At 43.4% G+C, this 24,591-nt stretch overlaps 1 long non-coding RNA gene across 1 annotated transcript in view; it reads left to right on the forward strand.

The window, feature by feature from the left end:
* The first annotated feature begins 3,212 nt into the window (after positions 1–3,212).
* Positions 3,213–24,591, forward strand: part of LOC147005200 (uncharacterized) — a 47,386-nt gene continuing 26,007 nt past the window's right edge. Inside the window, exon 1 of the long non-coding RNA XR_015046846.1 lies at positions 3,213–3,341. This is a non-coding gene — a long non-coding RNA (uncharacterized LOC147005200). The remainder of the gene's footprint in view (positions 3,342–24,591) is intronic.

Below are 24,591 nucleotides of genomic sequence, written 5' to 3' on the forward strand. Positions count from 1 at the left end.
TCTTTCGATACATATGCAGCTAGAGACAAGAGCTCCGGGGTTCTGGTTAGTACATCATGTTGTTCCAACAATAGGGTTGCAGATCCCTTTAGCTCCTTGGGTACTTTCTCTAGCTTCTCCATTGGGAGCCCTGTGATACATCCAATAGCTGACTGTGAACATCCACTCCTGTGTTTGCTAGGCCCCGGCATCGTCTCACAAGAGACAGCTATATTTGGGTCCTTTCAGCAAAATCTTGCTAGTGTATGCAATGGTGTCAGCGTTTAGAAGCTGCTTATGGGATGGATCCCTGGATACGGCAGTCTCTAAATGGTCCATCCTTTCATCACAGCTACGAACTTTGTCTCTGTAACTCCTTCCCTGGGTGTTTTGTTCCCAATTCTAAGAAGGGGCACAGTGTCCACACTTTGGTCTTCATTCTTCTTGAGTTTCATGCGTTTAGCAAATTGTATCTTATATCCTGGATATCCTAAGTTTTGGGCTAATATCCACTTATCAGTGAATACATATTGTGTGAGTTCTTTTGTGATTGTGTTACTTCACTCAAGATGATGCCCTCCAGGTCCATCCATTTGGCTAGGAATTTCATAAATTCATTCTTTTTAATAGCTGAGTAGTACTCCATTGTGTAAATGTACCATAATTTCTGTATCCATTCCTCTGTTGAGGGACATCTGGGTTCTTTCCAGCTTCTGGCTATTATAAATAGGGCTGCTATGAACATAGTGGAGCATGTGTCCTTTTTACCGGTTGGGACATCTTCTGGATATATGCCCAGGAGAGGTATTGCTGGATCCTCCGGTAGTACTATGTCCAATTTTCTGAGGAACCGCCAGACTGATTTCCAGAGTGGTTGTACAAGCTTGCAATCCCACCAACAATGGAGGAGTGTTCCTCTTTCTCCACATCCTCGCCAGCATCTGCTGTCATACAGAAATATTATAAGAACATGTGTCTGTTTTAATCCCAGGCATAGGATATGGGACTGCTTCAGATTGTCCACAGCGGCTGACTGTGATTGCCTTGGGCTCTAGCAGAGGCGTGGTTTTGCCAGCTGCAAATAGTTGATGTGAGTGTGAGGCATTTGGAATCCCGAGGATTCTTCAGAAGGTAGATAAATGCTAGAGCCCTGAGATGTGGTGGGTTGGTTGTTGGTTGGTTGCTGTTGATTGTTGTTGGATGCAGTTTGTTAAGTAGTCAGGAGCAAAGAAGAAGTGGGAAGAAAATGAAATTAGATACTCTGATGGTGAAGATCAAGCTTGCCTCCAAGGAACTGGACAGCCCTAGTCAGAAGGAATTAGTCTAATGGTCACATCTTTCCCCTCTATCTTTTTCTCTCTCCCATCTAGTGTTAGGGGATTGAAGAAGGATGAAGAAAGGTGGAAGGAAGAAGAATCCACAGAGTAGCCAAAAGTTCGGCTACGTACTACTTTTGTGCTAATTAAAAACATGATCTTTTCCTCCAATGGAGTTTCTATTTTGATTTAAAGAAGAGCCAGAAACATATACTAAGAGTATGTGTTTGTGGGATCCGGAGATGGCTCATTCATTAATATGAGCCATAAACTTCATCTTTCAAACATCTTGAACCTTTGTCATATTCAATCAGATACTGCATAATATAGACATCCATTCTTCCCTTTTAAACTCTGCATTCTTTCTCATAGCCAAGAATGTTCAATGCAATGAAGTGAAGCAGCCATCTTGCCTCCAAAACGATGATGTCTGTGTGCTCAGAATTATAGGATACAAAGATGAAAGAAGCCAGGACCCTAAATGTCAACTTTAGATTCACTTTTATACACTTTTAAATTCATAACTTAAAAAATAAAATACTTACGTAAATCATACTTCATTGTGATTCCTATTACTCATCGATGAATAAAATCTTATCTGGTACATTTAATATGTAAACCCCAACTAGACCTAATTCTATCTAATCCATCTAATCCAGCTTGAAATAAAAGCATCAGATAGGCAAAGAAACACCAATTTGTTCTATGTGTGGAATAAAGACAGAGTATTCTGAAAGCAAACCTGTCATGGATCTTAAGTCTGAAACTACAAATGGCTGGGGACAGCTGGATCAACACAGCTGAAGAACAAATTCAGTAATGAGATAGAATCCTTCTGGGCCACACTGAAGTACAGAGCCTGCACACAGCTGTGCTGGTCCCCTCTGCTGTGATAACATATCACCTGAACCGAGGTGTCTTCAACAGAGAAATGTGTTGCCACTGGCTGAACTAGACATTGGGACGCAAGTACTGACAGAGCTGGACCCTTCTGAGGGTTGTGAGGGAGATTCTCTCGTCTGGCTTCTGTCTCCTGGCAACCCTTGACCTTCCTTGGCTGGGAGGTACATCACCCTCATCCTATTTCTGTGTCCCTATGGTTCTCTCCCTGTGTTGTGTCAAGGCTCAAACGCTTTAAATATGAAGAGTAGATCTTGCCATGAACAGAGCAAGCCAGATGAGAAACACCATCCAACAGTCATCTCCCTATGATATTCATAGCTATTCACACTCCAACCTAACTTCCTAAGAGCAAAAGAAAATAGATGTGACAGCAGGGCCTAGTTTTCTTTAGTACAATGAAAGAAAAAAAAAGATACATTAATGGAAGGAGGATGCGGTTTGGGGCCAACAGTCTTCCTCAACAGCAGGCAGCCATGTGGTCCTTGAACTTGACTATTCGCTGTACCATTCTTGGTAGGATGTAGGCTCCAGGTGTGAGCCAGTGCTCTAGCACTACAGACCGGGAGACTGTCCATCCCCTGCCTGTTCCCCACCACGGAAGCATAACACAAAGAAAACCAATGCTTGGGAGAAGAGAAGTGTCAAATCATCTATAGGACTTTGAAGCTGGTCTCTGCCCAGTGTGGAGCAGAGTTAGAATCCCACCCTATTCTAACCACAGCCCAGTGACTGCAGAAGAGAGAGGTAGGATGACACTGGCCTAGGGTAGAAGCTTGTGGGATAGAGCACTCTCATCGTTCTTTCTAAACACTACAAGCGCAGAGTTAGGGCAAACCTGAGCTTAAGTCACCCTCTAGTGCTGAAACAGCAACAGTAAACCAGAGGCAGAGGGGGTGAGCAGCTGAGGAAACTCCAGCTCTAGCTGCAGCTCCTGGGCGGGGCCTGGTTAGTTCCAGCCAGTCAGAGCAATCCCATACTCTTGCTGGAGGATGGCTCAGACATAGGTACCTAAGGCATTCCAGCTGAGACGTGAGGAGACATTTGTCACAAATGTGGAAGGACACCCTCCTTATTCTCTTGAGACTCCTGTCTTCCTCTCATTGGATGTGAGTAGGAAAACAGATACAAGAGGCACAGACACAGGTAAGGCAGAACCTGTTCCCCACGCCTTCCTTAACCAGGGCTTCCAAGATAATCAAGGCCTGCTGAAAGGCCACCTGAGAAGACGTTGGCAGCAATCCCAGTGGTGGCAGAAGCCAGTGCCACGTTGGGCACACTGTAAATTAATATAGTCTGTGGATTCTTCATGCCTTCAGTACTTCCTAGAGGGGGATAAGAGGATTGAGTCTGAGGTCCAAATCCAGCTCAGCATGCATGTGATGGGACCCCAGACCCTGCTGTTTATGCTCTGCCTCTGGCTATTTTCACATCCAAAAGCTAAGCTAAGTGCTGTGAACTTCTGTCCGGTGACAGTATCAGTCCCCTCCATCTTATAGATTACATTCCATCATTGGGGTGTAATGGTGGCAGGACTCAATCAGGAACCTGGAGACAAAACTGAAGCAGAGCCCATGGAGGAATGTAGTTAGTGGCTTGCTCCCGGTGCCTTGCTCAGCCTGCTTTTTTATACAAAACAGAATGACCAGCCCAAGGGCCACAATGCCCATAGGGAGCTGGGCCCTGTCCTATCAGTCATCAGTAAAGAAAACGCATCACAGCCTTGGCTATGCTAATAGCACTAATCTAATATAAGTATTTCCTCTATTGAAGTTCCTTCTTCCCATACAACCCTGGTTTGTGTCAGGCTGACAAAAATATCCAATCAAGGCAGGCGCTGTTCTCTAGATGCTACATAAACACTGTATCAAAGACCAGTGCACAGCACTGTCCCCCTTAGAAGATATCGATTTAGGAAGCAGGTGGTAAGGAAAGAAGTGGTTCCCCTTATCAATCCTCTTCCAAGAAGAAAACGTCCACCAAGTTAGAGGTCCTAGTTCTCACTAGGGTAAAAACCAGGGGGAGGGAAGATACATTTCCAAGAGTCATCATAAGAAGTCCACAGCTAGAAAGCTATTTGTTAGCACTGTCCACTTGGGGGTAACTTCTTAAGGCTATAAGCCAGGTTTCAAAATGTTGCTTGGTGCTGAGATATTCAGCACCAATGAGCACAGGGCATTCTGGTCGATACTACAGGACAGAGCAGAAGGCTTCTATCTCACACACAGAGGAGTTGGTAGAACACCTTAATACTGAAGTTGATTAATGGTGGGGGTTAGTGGACACAAAAATTACTACAGGCCACAAAGACAACTGAGGACACAGAATTCTTACAGACTGAGATCTGAAATTTCTGCCATGCTTCTCACCAAGATCAACCAATGTGTGTGTCCGGGGAAGCACAAGACTGAACTAAGTTGTCATAGAGGGAGGTGGTGGGTATTGTAGTTAAAGTCAGCTACAGCTTTAGGGCTTGTGGTTCCATTCACCCGACCTCTTAAGGAGATTGCAAATGATAAGTATCCTGTGACCAGGTGCTTTTGTACATCCTCTGTCAGGATAGACATGAGGGCACCTCGGTCTTATCACATGAAGAGCATAGACTGCAGACTTAGGAAGCAGGATGCCTGCACTGTGTGGCACGCACCACTTATGCAACTTTTGGCCAGCCTCATCCCAGGCACTTGGTCACTACACATCCTACCCTGGCAGCTGGCCTCCTGTCTAGTAAAGACCAAACGCTGGGTTCAATCTATACAGCTCTACCAAGTACCAGCATTCCCAGGTGCTGGCACAGTGGTTAAATAACAAAAAAGGAACTACAAGGGACTCCATGGGACAAATACTGAACAATAAGAGATGTTTGGGGGGTGAGGGGGTGAGAAGGTAGGAACAAGCTGTCAGAAGGTTCTTGGGATTCCTCTGAGAAGTACTGTGGTCATGGTGTTTGAATGAGAATGGCCCCTACAGGATCAGATATCTGAATGTTTAGTTTCCAAATGGTAGAACTGTTTGGGAAAGATTAGGAAGTATGGCTTTGTTGGAGGAGGGTCATTACATATGGGCTGTGGTATTTCAAAACCCCATGTCACTGTCAGTCAGATTCTCCTCTCTCTCTCTCTCTCTCTCTCTCTCTCTCTCTCTCTCTCTCTCTCTCTCTATCTCTCTCTCTCTCTCTCTCTCTCTCTCTAGGTACGTAGGTAGATGATAGATAGATAGATAGATAGATAGATAGATAGATAGATAGATAGAATATAGATATGTAGATAAATAGGCTTGGATAAATAGATATACATATAGATAGACATATAGATAAATAGAGATAGAGAGATCCTGCCTCAGGCTTGAGCCTCAAGATATAAAGCTCTCAGCTGTTGCTGCAGCACCATGCCTGCCTTCCTGCCTTTATCCCTTACTTTCGATGCACTAGAATCACATCTGCCAACTGAATATCAACATATAAACCTTGCCTATGTTTGTCATTTCTAGGGACTACAGACTGAAAAGATGACGCTTCCATATTTTAAACAAAAGACTCATTGCTGATGGCATGTCCTATGAGTCAGGTCTAAAGTCACAATGCTTGCCTTGAGCCTATGTGGACTCTTACCATAACCAACTATATTGTATAGCTTCATGTCAGCTTGATACAAGTTAGACTTATCTGAAAGGAGGGAACCTCAGTGGCATAGATGCCTCCAAGCCTGTGAGAATAAGTCAGTCTCTGACTCTTGTGCCTGCTCCTGGGACTTTTTTCCTCCTATTGGGCTGTCGTGTCCAGTTTATATTTTATTTTCTCACGTTTGGTTCTTATCTCTTGAAAGCTGTTCATTTCTTTTTTTTTAATTTTTTTTATTACATCTTTTCCTCAATTACATTTCCAATGCTATCCCAAAAGTCCCCCATACCCTCCCCCCTACTTCCCTACCCACCCATTCCCATTTTTTTGGCCCTGGCGTTCCCCTGTACTGGGGCATATAAAGTTTGCATGTCCAATGGGCCTCTCTTTCCAGTGATGGCCGACTAGGCCATCTTTTGATACATATGCAGCTAGAGTCAAAAGCTCCGGGGTACTGGTTAGTTCATAATGTTGTTCCACCCATAGGGTTGCGGATCCCTTCAGCTCCTTCGGTACTTTCTCCAGCTCCTCCATTGGGGGCCCTGTGATCCTTTCACTAGCTGACTGTGAGCATCCACTTCTGTGTTTGCCAGGCCCCAGCATAGTCTCACAAGAATGTGGTACATTTACACAATGGAGTACTACTCAGCTATTAAAAAGAATGAATTTATGAAATTCATAGCCAAATGGATGGACCTGGAGGGCATCATCCTGAGTGAGGTAACACAATCACAAAGGAACTCACACAATATGTACTCACTGATAAGTGGGTATTAGCCCAAAACTTAGGATACCCAAGATATAAGATACAGTTTGCTAAACACATGAAACTCAAGAAGAATGAAGACTGAAGTGTGGACACTATGCCCCTCCTTAGAATTGGGAACAGAACACCCATGGAAGCAGTTACAGAGACAAAGTTTGGAGCTGTGACGAAAGGATGGACCATCTAGAGACTGCCATATCCAGAGATCCATCCCATGATCAGCATCCAAACGCTGACACCATTGCATTCACTAGCAAGATTTTGCTGAAAGAACCCAGAAAGCTGTTCATTTCTAATGAGAGACAGAAAGTATTCAGAGGGGAGAGGAGTTGGCTGGGGGGGGGGGACTGAGAGGAGTAGAGGGAGGGGAAAATACAATCAGGGCATACTGTACAAAAAGAGAATCTATTTTCAATAAAGGAAAAGAAAAGACCTCCATAAGATCCAGCTGTAGGACATTTTCTTAATTAGTGATTAATGGGGGAGGAACCAGCCATTATGGGTGGTGCCATCCCTGGCTAATGGTCCTGGATTCTATAAGAAAGCAGGTTGAGCAAGCCAGGGGGATCAAGCCTGTAAGCAGAACCATCCACAGCTTCTGCATCAGCTCCTGCCTCTGAGTTCCTGCTCAGCTTAAGTGCCTATCTTGATTTTCTTTTAATGAACTGTGATATGGAAGCATAAACCAAACAAACTTCCTTCACAAGTTGCTTTGGTCGTTGTGTTTCAGCACGGCCATAGTATCCCTGACTAACGCACTGATATAGCATAATAATTCTCTCTATAATGTTTACACGGTATTTGGTGTTCTAAGCAATCTAGGAATGATTGTGCATACAGAAGGATGTGTACGTTACTTGTAAATCCCTCACCACCTATGGGCTTCATACACATCTTCTGGTTAAAGCATCCTCAAGTCCTGGAACTAAAACCTCAAGGATATGGATAGACAACCGTGTCCTATACTCATGAAATGATCCTAGTCATTAAGCGCCATCATTGGTACCCTTTGATCAATGGTATCCTTGAGCCTGTGGGAATAAGCAAAAGCAGAATACCACTGTGCTCAGTTTAGCCAGTTTGCTTAAGTCTGGAGCCTACCCTGTGATGGATGCTGTGATTCAGTGAACCTCTGTGAGTCTCATTCTCCGTCCTGTATCAACAAGATCTCCCTGTGATTAAGGATGCGTTCCCAGGGAAGACTTCTGGGACCTGTCTCATGGGATATCCCCAGGTTTCTGTCCCTTCACTCGGGTGTGAAATGGAAACAGGAATGCAGCCTACATCCCAGGTTTGCTTTGAGAAGTCAGCGATGCCATTTACCAACAGCACTTGCAGCGTTCTTCTCTGCGTGTTTGTTGTTTGTTGCTTGTTTTTGTTTGTCTGGGTTTTTTTGTTTGGTTGGTTGGTGGTTGGTTTGGTTTGACTTAGTTTGGTTTTAGAGTTTTGAGGATGCTATTGTTGCTGTTGTTGTTGCTGCTGCTGTTCTGAGACAGGATTTCTCTGTGTAATGCTGGCTGAGCCGGAACTCTCTGAAAACCAGGCTGGCCTCAAACTCCCATGATTCACTTGCTTTTGTCTCCCAAATGCTGGGATTAAAGGTGTCTGCCACCACGCCAGGTTTATTTGTAAAGTTCTTGAGCTATTGCTAACATCTCTGAAAAGGAGCAACTCCTCCCCCCACAAAATGGTTGTAAAGACTGTCTTCCCAGATAGGATAGCTGTCGTCATGGTCTGGATTAGCTCTGTACACCTGGACCGCTGTGAAGCCTCGGAACAATAGAGGGCTTTTTCTAGGGAGAAACGTTATCATTTGCGTTTGACTGTTTTTCCCTCCCACGCTGGGAGAAGACTCTTGAGCTCAGAGAGTTCACCCTCCAGACTGCAACCCATCCCCACCCCTTCACAACAAGGTAGCCATTTCTGCTTCTTTCTTCCCCACCCCTGGCTTTCACTTGTGCTGGCAGGAGCCAGAGACTCACCAAACACCACCACTCCCTATCTTTACTCAAGTATTAATTTGAAAGAAGTTACCTGAAGTCCCAAATCTGAGTGGGGGATCTTGCTAAGAAAGGGAAGACACAGTCACACTGAACGACCTTGTTTTGGCTGATATTTGATCTAAAGTCACCCCTTTATGAAATAATGAGGAAATAAAAAAAATGGACGTGTAAATAGCGGCAACATGAGGAACAGCTGCAGAAGATGTTACAGATGGCTGTGTAAAATGCAAGGCTATTAGACTCACCAAGAATTCCATTGCTAATGACGTGAGAGACAACAGCCGCCTATCTCCAAAACATCCTACACCAGGCTCAGCTCAGAAGACAGATCTGGGTTCTCAGGCAGTATCCTGAGAATAGCTATCCTTCCTTTGTACTGGAGTTGGGCCTTGGCATATCTGACTACCCCAAAACCAAAACCATAGCAAGACTCCTGGGACTCGAGGCCATCATGAGGCAGCAGATTCAGCCTTGTGGCAATAGAAGCAACAAGCTGACCCCATCCGGTCCCCGTTACCACATTGATCTCATCCAGAAAGCCTCCACAGGCACTCTTCTCCCAAGATGTCCCCCCTTTGGAGATTTATAATTGCCACGAAACACCATAATTCGTACAATTAATGGTTTATTCCAGACACCACACTGACTGCCACAGTTTGGCTGAATTAAAGGTTGCCTGTTACCAAGAGATTCTGCGGCAATCTCTCCAGTTAATTATCGTTTTCGAGCACTTGCCGGGAAGTCAATATCAACAGCCGGTGCTGTGTAATTGCTATTGTTTGCCACAAATTGCAAGGTGCTGCAGCTTCCTCATCCCTGTCACTATCATCACCATCACCACCATCATCACCACCACCATCATCAACATTCTCAATATGGGTTGAATGCCCACTTGAGTGCACTCCATGGCTACTAAGTACGCCAGCGTGCCCTGCAGCACAGCTTGACAAAGGAAGCTAATCATGAAAACAGCATAGCACACTTCCACCACTGTTCTAATATAATCTCTTGCTGTACTAATTATCTTCGCTCAGTTTTAAAACCTAATAGCTGAGAAATACAGGCATCAGCAACACGGCCCTTTGCCGGGAAACATCTCCTTTGGTATCTAAAACAGATTGGCTCTCCCAATGTTTACTGAATATGTAAAGACATAAATTAATATAGCAAAATATATTGAATATATATATGTATGTGTATATATATATACACATATATATATATATATATATGTCTCAAAAATAGCCAATGAGACCTGAAGCACCAGATCAAAGACAGAGAGAGAAACAAACAAAACACCCTAGCTCATGGCTCACCTCTTTTGAAAAGACTTATTTATTTTTAATTATGTATATGTTTGTGTGGGAGTGTGTAAGCATGAATACAGGTGCCCATGGAGATCAAAGGCATCAGGTCCCCTGGAGTTGGAGTTACAGGTGGTTGTTATCCATCTGATATTAGTACTGAGAACTGAATTCTGGTCCTGTGCAAAAGAAGTGCATTCTTATAGCCACTGAGCTATCCCTCCAGCTCCAGCTCAGGTCTCTTAAGTGATGTAGGCTTCACATCTACTTAACATTGTATCCAAAGAAAATGATCACTTCTTTTCTCAAAAAGAAAGAAAAAAAGACAGGAAGTAAGGAAGGGAGGGAGAGAGGGAAAAGGAATGAAGAAATGAAACAAAGTAACAAAGTTTCACCAAAAACCATTGTCCTGGTTAGCAGGTCATACTTGTCAACTCAACACAGCTTAGAATTACATGGGATGGGGAGTCTCAATTGAGTGATGGTCTTTATCTTTATGAGGCTGGTCTGTGAACACATCTGTGGAGGTGATCTTGATTTTTAACTGATGTAAGAGGGACCAGCCACTGTAGGAGGTACCATTCCCTAGGCAGGTGATCCAGGGCTGTATAAGAAACTGGCTGAGCATGAGCCAGTGAGCATCCATTCCTCCAGAGTTTCAGTACCAAGCTCCTGCTTGAGTTCCTGCCCAGATTTCCCTCAATGATGGTCTGTGGCCTGAAAAAGTAATCCTGGGAGCATAGAGTTTCCTCCCTGAGTGTTTTACCACAGCAAACAGGAACACTAGAACCAGCATAATTTCATAAAATTATGAAAGGGGCCCCACTCATTAGCTTACATGATAGGACCCGGGTAGTCTAGCAGTGGCCATCTGAATGCTGCAGAAGCCACTTAAGACCATGAAGCTAGAATGTTAATATAAGGCAGGCCAATGGGGTTGCATAGGTATGGGAAGGTCTAGAACACTTCCTGAGAATTGCTGGTGTTAGCTCGCACTGCAAGGCTGAAAGGGCTGGAGTCTGGTGTCTATCGGCACCAACAGCAGCATAGAAGCCCTGGACGGATGACACTGTTATTTGCTGGCTTTCTCTGTTACCACTTCTATTCCACCAGGCCCTGAAGCTACCCACCTTAAGTTAGGTTTTTCCCCATTGGTTGCTCTCCCATTTACCAATCCTCTCTGGAAATGTCCTCATACATACGCACACAGAAATGTGTTTTAATAATCTTCTGAGTATCTCTTGGTTCAGTGAGGTTCAGTATTCACCAACATAGGAGCACTCAGGCTTTTTCTGTTGGGATGGACCTGATGCTAAGTACCACACTAGTAATCAAGGCTAAGAACAACCACTATTGCTTTCTTGTCCCTCAAAGAAACAAGGGTGTTGTGGATGGGCCTGGTGCTGTTCATGTAAAACAATCTCCTAATGAATAAAGGAGCCAATCACTGGGCAAGTAGGAGGGACTTCCGGGTTGGACAGAGGAAGAGAGGAAGCAGGAGAGAATTAGGTTCTTTTGGAACAGGGACAGTATAAGGGTAAGATGTAGCTGCTAGAGATTCCCAGTATCATGGTAGATCTGCAAGGATTCACCACCAGAGGAATCAATTTTTAATAAGGCTTACAAGATTAGGTTTTAGTTGTTGCACCCAGAGATTGAGTTACCATTGTTTTTTGAACTAAGTTTGTGTGATGTTTTCCTTCACGTGGCAATTCGACTGGGTTCAAGAGAGAAAGGTACGGTAACATGGAGTGGCCAGATGTGCACCACAAAGGCCATGGGGGATTTGAAGCATGGGGTTGGGGTGGTAACGACCCGCCAGTGGGAACCTAGTGAGCTCATTGGAGATGTTTCAGGAGCTCCAGGCCTGAGTCTCCACGAGATAAAAACAGGTCAGCCATTGCCTGCCAGTGCATGGCCGGTCAGGCTGCTGGGGCAGAAAGTTGCTGGCACAAGTGGGGGAATGTGCCGGTTCGTTTTTAATATTTTCCCGCAACACAAAGGAACATGAATAGAGGATTGAAGGATAACCTTAAGTTTGTTCTCAATTCTTTAAAATCAAAAGACAAATCATTCAAAACTCCCAGTTCCTGAACTCACTGACAATAGATCCCGTGCATAAATTCACTGCAGCTGACTATGACGTGGCTGGTTCCCTCTGCACAGGAGGCTTCTGGGACAAACTGGCTTCTAGGAACCCATCCCATCTTAGTTAACTCTACAGTCTAGCACAGTGATTACTTAATATTGCATCTTGGCATATTTATTGTAATATGAGAAGTTTGAACAAATGCTATGTACTGAATGTCTGTCTTCATTTACAAATGGTAAAGGTCAGGATGATAATATTTGGAGATGACCTTCTTAAAGGTGTAATTAGACCAGGAGGACAGAGCCCTTAGCATGAGATTAGTGTACTTATAAGAGAAGACACAAAGGTGACTGCCCTCTCTCTTAACCCATAGCCACTTCAAGAAGGAACAAAGAGACAGTTTGTGCACAGATTAGTTAAAGGCACCCACAGGATGCCAGGCCTGCTTGTACCTGTTCTTGGACTTCCAAGGTTTCAGAGCCATAAAAACAAATTTACATTGTTTAAGCCACCCTCTCTGAGGTATTTTGTCCTGCAGCCTGAGGTGACTAAGTCAAATGTCTGTCTCAGTTCTCATTGGCCTACCAGAGGTCTGACTTAGAGTTCTCATTTGGAGGATAAAGTTAAGTTTGACAGCCTGTGAAAAGCTAAATCTTCTATAGCCCTGAAAACCAAAACATATCCCAGGATCATCTCCTCCTCCATAAAAACATGGTTATTATGGGAGAGCCAGTCCATGACATACATAGTTGCTCTACTTCAGTCCACCAAATACCTGTTCTGTGCCTTCTCTGTACTAGGGATCAGTAAAAATGGGGTAGGCAAGAAATAAGTCCTATATTAAAAAAAGATAGATGTCAGAAAAGGTTGGGAAAGGTCACCAAGAGTCTTGGTGACAGGAGAAGTAAACCTTAACAGAGAGAGAGGAAAGCCAGCACAGGAGCAGAAATGAGAAGATGTTGGTAGGTTGGTCAGTTGGTTGGTTGGTCTGTCGGTCGGTCAATTGGTTAGTTTGGCATTAAAAATGCTTTTGATTATAAGAAACAACTCAGCCAGCAGAGTCCTAGTGATAGACATTTAGTTATTGTAGCATGAAACCTGGGGAAGTATGATTCAGGCCAGTACAGTGGTTCAGTTCAGCCATTTCACCAGAGAGCTAGGCTCAAGCCACTCTTTATTCCATGCTAGCCTCTCATCTTTGTCCTTGCTGATCTGTGCTCACAGTGTGGCTGCCACAGCTCCGTGCATCATTCTCCATACAGGAAAGAAGTGGGCAGGTAGAATCCTGTCAATGAAGCCATTTCCCCACAAGCTCTCAATACCAAGCCACTCCACATCACTGATGGCAACTGAGACACACGGTCACTTCTAGTTATAAGGGAGGCTAGAGAATTATCCTCTATAGACAGAGGATAAAACAAAATAAACAAATAAACAAACAACAAAGACAGACACATAAGGAGCTGGGGGAGATGTCTTAGTGGACCAGATTTTCAGATTTCCAGAACTCATGCAAAGGCTTGATTTATAACTCAAGCATCTGTAACCCCAGTACTCCTGCAGGGAGATATGAGATGGAAATGGAGAATTCTCAGTTCACAAGTCAGCTAGCCAGGCATACACCGCAGAAAAACAGAAGGCAAGGAATGTGTGTCAAATAAGGTGAAAAGTAGGAACTGACTCCAAGGTTGTCTGCCAATGCATGCACTGGCACAAGCGAGCATGCACACACACACACACACAGAGAGAGAGAGAGAGAGAGAGAGAGAGAGAGAGAGAGAGAGAGAGAGAGAGAGCAAACAGGGGATTGTGTGATATTTAACAGACATTTTCAGTTGAAATTTTTCCTAAGCAAGCTGAACAAGTTCTAGAAATCCCCCAATGTAATACAATATTTTATGTCCTTGTATGCAAGGGGTGCAGTAAAGAAACCACCAACATGACTGCTCCATGATTGGGGGCTGTGGTGTTGTGAATAAGAGAGAGAAAAAAATCCAGAGACATCCAAACAAGTCTAAAGCAGAGAGAACAGAAAGCAGAATGGATATGGCTAGGACTAAGGAAACAGGTGAGAGTAGTGGAGTTAGTAAGACAGCAAGAGGTGAAGAATACAGCTTAGCAGGAGAGATACAGTGTGGGGAGTAAGTGAGAGGGAAAGAGAGAGTATGAAATCAGTCAAGAGAGGGAGAGCAGGACATAAAAATAGAGCATAGCAAGAGGGATAGACCAAGAGAATAGAGAGAGAGCCAGGGAATAGAGACAGAGACAGAGAATAGAGAGAGAGCAAGAGAATAGAGAGAGAGCCAGGGAATAGAGACAGAGACAGAGAATAGAGAGAGAGCAAGAGAATAGAGAGAGAGCCAGGGAATAGAGAGAGAGACAGAGAATAGAGAGAGAGCCAGGGAATAGAGACAGAGACAGAGAATAGAGAGAGAGCCAGGGAATAGAGACAGAGACAGAGAATAGAGAGAGAGCCAGGGAATAGAGACAGAGACAGAGAATAGAGAGAGAGCCAGGGAATAGAGACAGAGACAGAGAATAGAGAGAGAGCCAGGGAATAGAGACAGAGACAGAGAATAGAGAGAGAGCCAGGGAATAGAGACAGAGACAGAGAATAGAGAGAGAGCAAGAGAATAGAGAGAGAAAGCAAGAGAATAGAGAGAGAGCCAGGGAATAGAGACAGAGACAGAGAATAGAGAGAGAGCCAGAGAATAGAGAGAGAGCCAGGGAATAGAGACAGAGACAGAGAATAGAGAGAGAGCAAGAGAATAGAGAGAGAAAGCAAGAGAATAGAGAGAGAGCCAGGGAATAGAGACAGAGACAGAGAATAGAGAGAGAGCAAGAGAATAGAGAGAGAAAGCAAGAGAATAGAGAGAGAGCCAGGGAATAGAGACAGAGACAGAGAATAGAGAGAGAGCCAGAGAATAGAGAGAGAGCCAGGGAATAGAGACAGAGACAGAGAATAGAGAGAGAGCAAGGGAATAGAGACAGAGACAGAGAATAGAGAGAGAGCCAGGGAATAGAGACAGAGACAGAGAATAGAGAGAGAGCAAGAGAATAGAGAGAGAAAGCAAGAGAATAGAGAGCAAGCAAGAGAATAGAGAGAGTGTGAAAGAGAGAGGGTAAACAAAAAATAGAGAGAGTGGGAACAGAGAGAATGGGTGCACAAATCCTGTGAATTACAAAGAGGCCAGTAACTGGAGGAAGGGAAGGGCCTAGAAGCTAGCACGGACTTTGAAATGTGTAGCAGGGACTGTTACACCAAGGAAGCCTGGACCCTGGTGAGCTTTGATAGGCACCACACGTGGCCATTTGTTCCTTCTGCCAGAGGTAAGGGGAAAAACTTCTTTTGGCAAAGAGGAACAAGTTTCACAAGTCCCTGAGGCCTGCTGGCTTTTATCTCACTTCCAGAAATTCTTGTTATAGTCCAGGCTAAGCTCATTTCCAGCTAAATGACCTACCTGCCACCCTTTACCTCCTTATCACACCTTATCACACCAGAGACTAAGGAGCACTGCAGTTCCTAACACAGGATTAGGGCATAGTTGAGATCTGTACGCATTTCTCAATTCACTGATTAAGAGAACTTGGGCCCTAAACGAAAGTTTAACATGGAAGGTTATACGTGGGTTCTGTTGTTGCAGTTTCTAGCTTGGAAGATAGCATCTAATGGCACACGGAATTCTAAAACTGGAGAGAAGAGAGGTTTTGGCAAATCCCACTGTGTATGTCAGCTATTCAATTACAATTTCATTTGTTCTCCATCTCCCATCACTTTAATGAGCATCTTAAGTTCCAACTTTTAAAAGCCAACTATCGTATAAACTGCATTAACCCAAAAGAAAAATAAATATACAGGCTGTGGAGACTTGCTCCCCGCTCTCCACATAGCCATAAAACACGTAGCATTAAAAATGAAAACGCAGCCCTGATGCCTAACAAATGCAAAATCAAGCTACAGACACAGAAAGTCTAAAAAGTGTTATCCTCTGGCATTTCTCTGGCAGTGCCGTGTGGTCCAGCAGGGCCACATTCTCTTCCAATTCTTTCCACTGTATCTCTCAGATCAATTAGTCAGAGCCATGGAGCACCTGTTGAATGTAAATTGCTTTAGGAACAGCTGCTCCCTCCCCAACGTAAACAGGCTGGATATTGAAAGAGGCTTCTAGTCTGGGGCCTGCTGAGAGCATAGCATTTTGATTTCCCTAGACGGAAGGCAATGCATGTAACGTATTTATGTATACCAAGCATAACAGCGTTGAGCTTTTCCCAGACTCTCGGTTAACCCTCATACATTTCCCACTAGCCCATAGCTATCACAGACCCAGAAGTGAATATGTGTTATTAATGATTCGTTTACGGTCCAACTGCTTGAGGAAACTGCTGTACTAATGGGCATCAGTGCTCACTGGAATGTGAACATAAGTTGAGAGTCTTAGCTCAACTCTGCCCACTTCAGGATGTGGCTTTCTTGGTCGCAGACTTCAGTGCAGTGTCAGAAGACAAGAGGTGATAAAGGAAAACATAGCTTCTGGAGGCATGAACGCTCTAGAGAACGCAGTCCTCTGGGCACAGCGGAGCACTGCAGGGAGAGAATGGAGGCATGAACGCTCTAGAGAACGCAGTCCTCTGGGCACAGCGGAGCAATGCAGGGAGAGAATGGAGGCATGAACGCTCTAGAGAACGCAGTCCTCTGGGCACAGCGGAGCAATGCAGGGAGAGAATGGAGGCATGAACGCTCTAGAGAACGCAGTCCTCTGGGCACAGCGGAGCAATGCAGGGAGAGAATGGAGGCATGAACGCTCTAGAGAACGCAGTCCTCTGGGCACAGCGGAGCAATGCAGGGAGAGAATGGAGGCATGAACGCTCTAGAGAACGCAGTCCTCTGGGCACAGCGGAGCAATGCAGGGAGAGAATGGAGGCATGAACGCTCTAGAGAACGCAGTCCTCTGGGCACAGCGGAGCAATGCAGGGAGAGAATGGAGGCATGAACGCTCTAGAGAACGCAGTCCTCTGGGCACAGCGGAGCAATGCAGGGAGAGAATGGAGGCGTGAACGCTCTAGAGAACGCAGTCCTCTGGGCACAGCGGAGCAATGCAGGGAGAGAATGGAGGCATGAACGCTCTAGAGAACGCAGTCCTCTGGGCACAGCGGAGCAATGCAGGGAGAGAATGGCCCGATTTCTTCCGCCTCTAATTCTGACACTCACTCACCTGAAAGGTAGGTAAACATACACACACAGACAAATGCATGCACACATGCACACATAAATAAATGCTCATGCGTGCAAACCCATGTGCACACACAATGCAAACACACACATATCCCCAGAAACACAAACATGTGCATGCACACAAACACACCTACACAAACACACATAAATACACACAACCAGAGCTGGAGAGATGGCTCGGTGGTCAAGAACACTGACTGCTCTTCCAGAGGTCCTGAGTCCAATTTCCAGCAATCACATGGTGGCTCACAATCATCTATGGTGAGATCTGGTTCCCTCTTCTGGCCTGCAGGCATACCTGCAGGCAGAATCTGTATACATAATAAATACATAAATCTTTAAAAGAAAAAAAACAAAACCACCTACACAACTGCATATATACCCATATGCACATACATAAATACACATGTAAATACATGTACATATATAAGTACATGTGCACATACATACAAACTCACATGCACACACACAGCAGGACAGGCCCCTCAGCCCTCTGTGTGTAATTCCTGTTCCTGGGCAATCAATACTGCCGACCGACCACTCCCTCCAGACTCTCAGCTGTCTTAGAATTCGACCTCTCCAGACACCAGAAAGAAAGTCTACTGGTGTGTGTGACAGGGGCAGAAGGCTGATTAGGCCACTCCAGAGAGTAGTGACACAAAGGATCCTTTGTGGTCTCTAATCCTAGACTTCCTACACAAACAGGCCCTCACAAATGTTTTTCAACTAAGGCATTTGGCAAAACAAAAGCATTCCGCAAAGTACCAAGAAGATACTTTGAGCTTAAAAATAAAACAGATTTTTTTTCTTTTACCTGCTGAGCAAGGTTACCTATTGACTGCATGGGATATGGCAGCAATATATAAAATATAAAACAAATATAAAAGCACCAGTGACCTGTGCAGTGAAAGGGTAATAAACCAGATAGAACTCTCAGCTATTCCTCAGAGACAGTGCTGTTTGCATCCTGGAAACAGGTGTACAAAGGAGTAATTGGGAGAGCTCTTGATTATCCAACCTCAAGGAAACATGTCGGTGCATGAAGCTGGACACCCAGTGTGGTTAGAAACTGGACTCCTCGGAGCTAGAGAAAGTACCCAAGGAGCTAAAGGGATCTGCAACCCTATAGGTGGAACAACATTATGAACTACCCAGTACCCCGGAGCTCGTGACTCTAGCTGCATATGTATCAAAATATGGCCTAGTCGGCCATCACTGGAAAGAGAGGCCCATTGGACTTGCAAACTTTATATGCCCCAGTACAGGGGAACCCCAGGGCCAAAAAGTGGGAGTGGGTGGGTGGGTGGGTAGGGGAGTTGGGGGGGAGGGTATGGGGGACTTTTGGGATAGCATTGGAAATGTAAATGAGGAAAATACCTAATAAAAAATATTAAAAAAAAAAAGAAACTGGACTCCTTATGGATTTCTGGAAGAGCATTGGATATGAATCAACCAATGAACTCGGTCCCATACTCTCCCTGTTAGACCGTTCACCTTGATGCAACCTAGAGAATATAAAGACACATAGACCAAGCTATACACCAGAGTTATACACATTAACAGAAAGTCAGCATTACATAAACACAGACAAGTTTTTTTTTATTTAATTTTTTTTATTAGGTATTTTCCTCAATTACATTTCCAATGCTATCCAAAAGTCCCCAATACACTCCCCCCCCCTAGTCCCCTACCCACCCACTCCCACTTTTTGGCCCTGGCATTCCACTGTACTGGGGCATATAAAGTTGGCAAGTCCAATGGGCCTCTCTTTCCAGTGATGGCCGACTAGGCCATCTTTTGATACAAATGCAGCTAGAGTCAAGAGCTCTGGGGTACTGGTTAATTCATAATAATGTTCCACATATGGGGTTGCAGTTCCCTTTAGCTCCTTGGGTACTTTCTCTAGCTCCTCCATTGGGGGCGCTATGATCCGTCCAATAGCTGACTGTGAGCATCCACTTCTGTGTTTGCTAGGCCCCGGCATTGTCTCACAAGAGACAGCTATATCTGGGTCCTTTCAGCAAAATCTTGCTAGTGTATGCAATGGTGTCAGCGTTTGGAAGCTGATTATGGGATGGATCCCTGGATATGGCAGTCTTTAGATGGTCCATCCTTTATTCACAGCTCCAAACTTTATCTCTGTAACTCTTTCCATGGGTGTTTTGTTCCCAATTCCAAGAAGGGGCACAGTGTCCACACTTTGGTCTTCGTTCTTCTTGAGTTTCATGCGTTTAACAAATTGTATCTTATATCTTGGGTATCCTAAGTTTTGGGGCTAATATCCACTTGTCAGTGAGTACATATTGTGTGAGTTCCTTTGTGAATATGTTACCTCAATCAGGATGATGCCCTCCAGATCCATCCATTTGCCTAGGAATTTCATAAATTCATTCCTTTTAATAGCTGAGTAGTACTCCATTGTGTAAATGTACCACATTTTCTGTATCCATTCCTCTGTTGAGGGGCATCTGGGTTCTTTCCAGCTTCTGGCTATTATAAATAAGGCTGCTATGAACATAGTGGAGCATGTGTCCTACTTACCGGTTGGAACATCTTCTGGATATATGCATAGGAGAGGTATTGCTGGATCCTCTGGTAGTATTATGTCCAATTTTCTGAGGAACCGCCAAACTGATTTCCAGAGTGGTTGTACCAGCTTGCAATCCCACCAACAATGAAGGAGTGTTTCTCTTTCTCCACATCCTCGCCAGCATCTGCTGTCACCTGAATTTTTGATCTTAGCCATTCTGACTGGTGTGAGGTGGAATCTCAGGGTTGTTTTGAGTTGCATTTCCCTGATGATTAGGGATGTTGAACATTTTTTCAGGTGCTTCTCTGCCATTCAGTATTCCTCAGGTGAGAATTCATTGTTCAGTCTGAGCCCCATTTTTTAACGGGGTTATTTGATTTTCTGGAGTCCACCTTCTTGAGATCTTTATATATATTGGATATTAGTCCCCCATCTGATTTAGGATAGGTAAAGATCCTTTCCCAATCTGTTGGTGGTCTTTTGTCTTATTGACGGTGTCTTTTGCCTTGCAGAAGCTTTGCAACTTTATGAGGTCACATTTATCGATTCTCGATCTTACAGCACAAGCCTTTGCTGTTCTATTCAGGAATTTTTCCCCTGTACCCATATCTTCGAGGCTTTTCCCTACTTTCTCCTCTATAAGTTTCAGTGTCTCTGGTTTTATGTGGAGTTCCTTAATCCACTTAGATTTGACCTTAGTACAAGGAGATAGGAATGGATCAATTCCCATTCTTCTACATGATAACTGCCAGTTGTGCCAGCACCATTTGTTGAAAATGCTGTCTTTTTTCCACTGGATGGTTTTTGCTCCCTTGTCAAAGATCAAGTGACCATAGGTATGTGGGTTGATCTCAGGGTCTTCAATTCTGTTCCATTGGTCTACTTGTCTGTCGTTATACCAGTACCATGCAGTTTTTATCACAATTGCTCTGTAGTACAGCTTTAGGTCAGGCATGGTGATTCCACCAGAGGTTCTTTTATCCTTGAGAAGAGTTTTTGCTATCCTAGGTTTTTTGTTGTTCCAGATGAATTTGCAGATTGCCCTTTCTAATTCGTTGAAGAATTGAGTTGGAATTTTGATGGGGATTGCATTGAATCTGTAGATTGCTTTTGGTAAGATAGCCATTTTTATAATGTTGATCCTGCCAATCCATGAGCATGGGAGGTCTTTCCATCTTCTGAGATCTTCTTTAATTTCTTTCTTCAGAGACTTGAAGTTCTTGTCATACAGATCTTTCACTTCCTTAGTTAGAGTCACGCCAAGATATTTTATATTATTTGTGACTATTGAGAAGGGTGTTGTTTCCCTAATTTCTTTCTCAGCCTGTTTATTCTTTGTGTACAGAAAGGCCATTGACTTGTTTGAGTTAATTTTATATCCAGCTACTTCACCGAAGCTATTTATCAGGCTTAGGAGTTCGATGGTGGAATTTTTAGGGTCACTTATGTATACTATCATATCATCTGCAAAAAGTGATATTTTGACTTCTTCTTTTCCGATTTGTATCCCCTTGATCTCCTTTTTTTGTCTAATTGCTCTGGCTAGGACTTCAAGTACAATGTTGAATAGGTAGGGAGAGAGTGGGCAGCCTTGTCTAGTCCCTGATTTTAGTGCGATTTCTTCCAGCTTCTCACCATTTACTTTGATGTTGGCTACTGGTTTGCTGTATATTGCTTTTATCATGGTTAGGTATGGGCCTTGAATTCCTGATCTGTCCAAGACTTTTATCATGAATGGGTGTTGGATTTTGTCAAATGCTTTTTCAGCATCTAATAAGATGATCATGTGGTTTTTGTCTTTGAGTTTGTTTATATAATGGATTACATTGATGGATTTTCGTATATTGAACCATCCTTGCATCCCTGGGATGAAACCTACTTGGTCAGGATGGATGATTGTTTTGATGTGTTCTTGGATTCGGTTAGCGAGAACTTTATTGAGGATTTTTGCATCAATATTCATAAGGGAAATTGGTCTGAAGTTCTCTATCTTTGTTGGGTCTTTATGTGGTTTAGGTATCAGAGTAATTGTGGCTTCATAGAATGAGTTTGGTAGATTACCTTCTGATTCTATTTTGTGGAATAGTTTGTGAAGAACTGGGATTAGATCTTCTTTGAAGGTTTGATAGAACTCTGCACTAAACCCATCTGGTCCTGGGCTTTTTTTGGTTGGGAGACTATTAATGACTGCTTCTATTTCTTTAGGGGATATGGGACTGTTTAGATCATTAACCTGATCTTGATTTAACTTTGGTACCTGGTATCTGTCTAGAAACTTGTCCATTTCATCCGGGTTCTCCAGTTTTGTTGAGTATAGCCTTTTGTAGAAGGATCTTATGGTGTTTTGGATTTCTTCAGGATCTGTTGTTATGTCTCCCTTTTCATTTCTGATTTTGTTAATTAGGATGCTTTCCCTGTGCCCTCTAGTGAGTCTGGCTAAGGGTTTATCTATCTTGTTGATTTTCTCAAAGAACCAGCTCCTCGATTGGTTGATTCTTTGAATTGTTCTTCTTGTTTCCACTTGGTTGATTTCACCCCTGAGTTTGATTATTTCTTGCCGTCTACTCCTCTTGGGTGAATTTGCTTCCTTTCGTTCTAGAGCTTTTAGGTGTGTTGTCAAGCTGCTAATGTGTGCTCTCTCTAGTTTCTTTTTGGAGGCACTCAGAGCTATGAGTTTTCCTCTTAGAAATGCTTTCAATGTGTCCCATAAGTTTGGGTATGTTGTGGCTTCATTTTCATTAAACTCCAGAAAGTCCTTAATTTCTTTCTTTATTCCTTCCTTGACCAAGGTATCATTGAGAAGAGTGTTGTTTAGTTTCCACGTGTGTGTTGGCTTTCTATTATTTATTTTGTTATTGAAGATCAGTCTTAGTCCATGGTGATCTGATAGGATGCATGGGACAATTTCAATATTTTTGTATATGTTGAGGCTTGTTTTGTGACCAATTATGTGGTCAATTTTGGAGAAGGTACCGTGAGGTGCTGAGAAGAAGGTATATCCTTTTGTTTTAGGATAAAATGTTCTGTAGATATCTGTCAGATCCATTTGTTTCATAACCTCTGTTAGTTTCACTGTGTCCCTGTTTAGTTTCTGTTTCCATGATCTGTCCATTGGTGAAAGTGGTGTGTTGAAGTCTCCCACTATTATTGTGTGAGGTGCAATGTGTGCTTTGAGCTTTACTAAAGTATCTTTAATGAATGTGGCTGCCCTTGTATTTGGAGCATAGATATTCAGAATTGATAGTTCCTCTTGGAGGATTTTACCTTTGATGAGAATGAAGTGCCCTTCCTTGTCTTTTTTGATGACTTTGTGTTGGAAGTCAATCTTATCAGATATTATAATGGCTACTCCAGCTTGTTTCTTCCTACCATTTGCTTGGAAAATTGTTTTCCAGCCTTTCATTCTGAGGTAGTGTCTATCTTTTTCTCTGAGATGAGTTTCCTGTAAGCAGCAAAATGTTGGGTCCTGTTTCTGTAGCCAGTCTGTTAGTCTATGTCTTTTTATTGGGGAGTTGAGTCCATTGATATTAAGAGATATTAGGGAGAAGTAATTGTTGCTTCCTTTTATTTTTGTTGTTAGAGTTGGTGTTCTGTTCTTGTGGCTGTCTTCTTTTAGGTTTGTTGAGGGATTACCTTCTTGCTTTTTCTAGGACGTGGTTTCCGTCCTTGTATTGGTTTTTTTTCTGTTATTATCCTTTGAAGGGCTGGATTCGTGGAAAGATAATGTGTGAATTTGGTTTTGTCGTGGAATACTTTGGTTTCTCCATCTATGGTAATTGAAAGTTTGGCTGGGTATAGTAGCCTGGGCTGGAAATTGTGTTCTCTTAGTTTCTGTATAACATCTTTCCAGACCCTTCTGGCTTTCATAGTCTCTGGTGAAAAATCCGGTGTAATTCTGATAGGCTTGCCTTTATATGTTACTTGACCTTTTTCCCTTACTGCTTTTAGTATTCTATCTTTATTTAGTGCATTTGTTGTTCTGATTATTATGTGTCGGAAGGAATTTCTTTTCTGGTCCAGTCTATTTGGAGTTCTGTAAGCTTCTTGTATGTTCATGGGCATCTCTTTCTTTAGGTTTGGGAAGTTTTCTTCTATAATTTTGTTGAAGATATTTGCTGGTCCTTTGAGTTGAAAATCTTCATTCTCATCTACTCCTATTATCCGTAGGTTTGGTCTTCTCATTTTGTCCTGGATTTCCTGGATGTTTTAAGTTAGGATCTTTTTGGATTTTGTATTTTCTTTGATTGTCATGCTGATGTTCTCTATGGAGTCTTCTGCACCTGAGATTCTCTCTTCCATCTCTTTTATTCTGTTGCTGATGCTCGCATCTATGGTTCCAGATTTCTTTCCTAGGGTTTCTATCTCCAGCGTTGCCTCAATTTGGGTTTTCTTCATTGTCTCTACTTCTCTTTTTAGGTCTTGGATGGTTTTATTCAATTCCATCACCTGTTTGGTCTGGTTTTCCTGCAATTCTTTAAGGGATTTTTGTGCTTCCTCTTTAATATCTTCTACCTGTTTAGCAGTGTTCTCCTGTATTTCTTTAAGTGTGTTATTAAAGTCCTTCTTGATGTCCTCTACCATCATCATGAGGTATGCTTTTAGATCCGGGTCTAGCTTCTCCGGTGTGTTGGGGTGCCCAGGAACGGGCGAAGTGGGAGTGCTGGGTTCTGATGATGGTGAGTGGTCTTGGTTTCTATTAGTAAGATTATTACGTTTACCTTTCGCCATCTGGTAATCTCTGGGGTTAGTTGTTATCGTTGTCTCAAACACAGACAAGTTTTAAGCTAACAAATCTGCCTCCTCTAAGTCAAGGGCTATAGACTTGGTGGTTTTAATTACGAATTTCTCA

The sequence above is a fragment of the Mus caroli genome, unplaced genomic scaffold (assembly GCF_978045245.1).
Source record: "Mus caroli unplaced genomic scaffold, Mus_caroli_1 scaffold_4, whole genome shotgun sequence".
In the NCBI taxonomy this organism is placed as follows: Eukaryota; Metazoa; Chordata; class Mammalia; order Rodentia; family Muridae; genus Mus; species Mus caroli.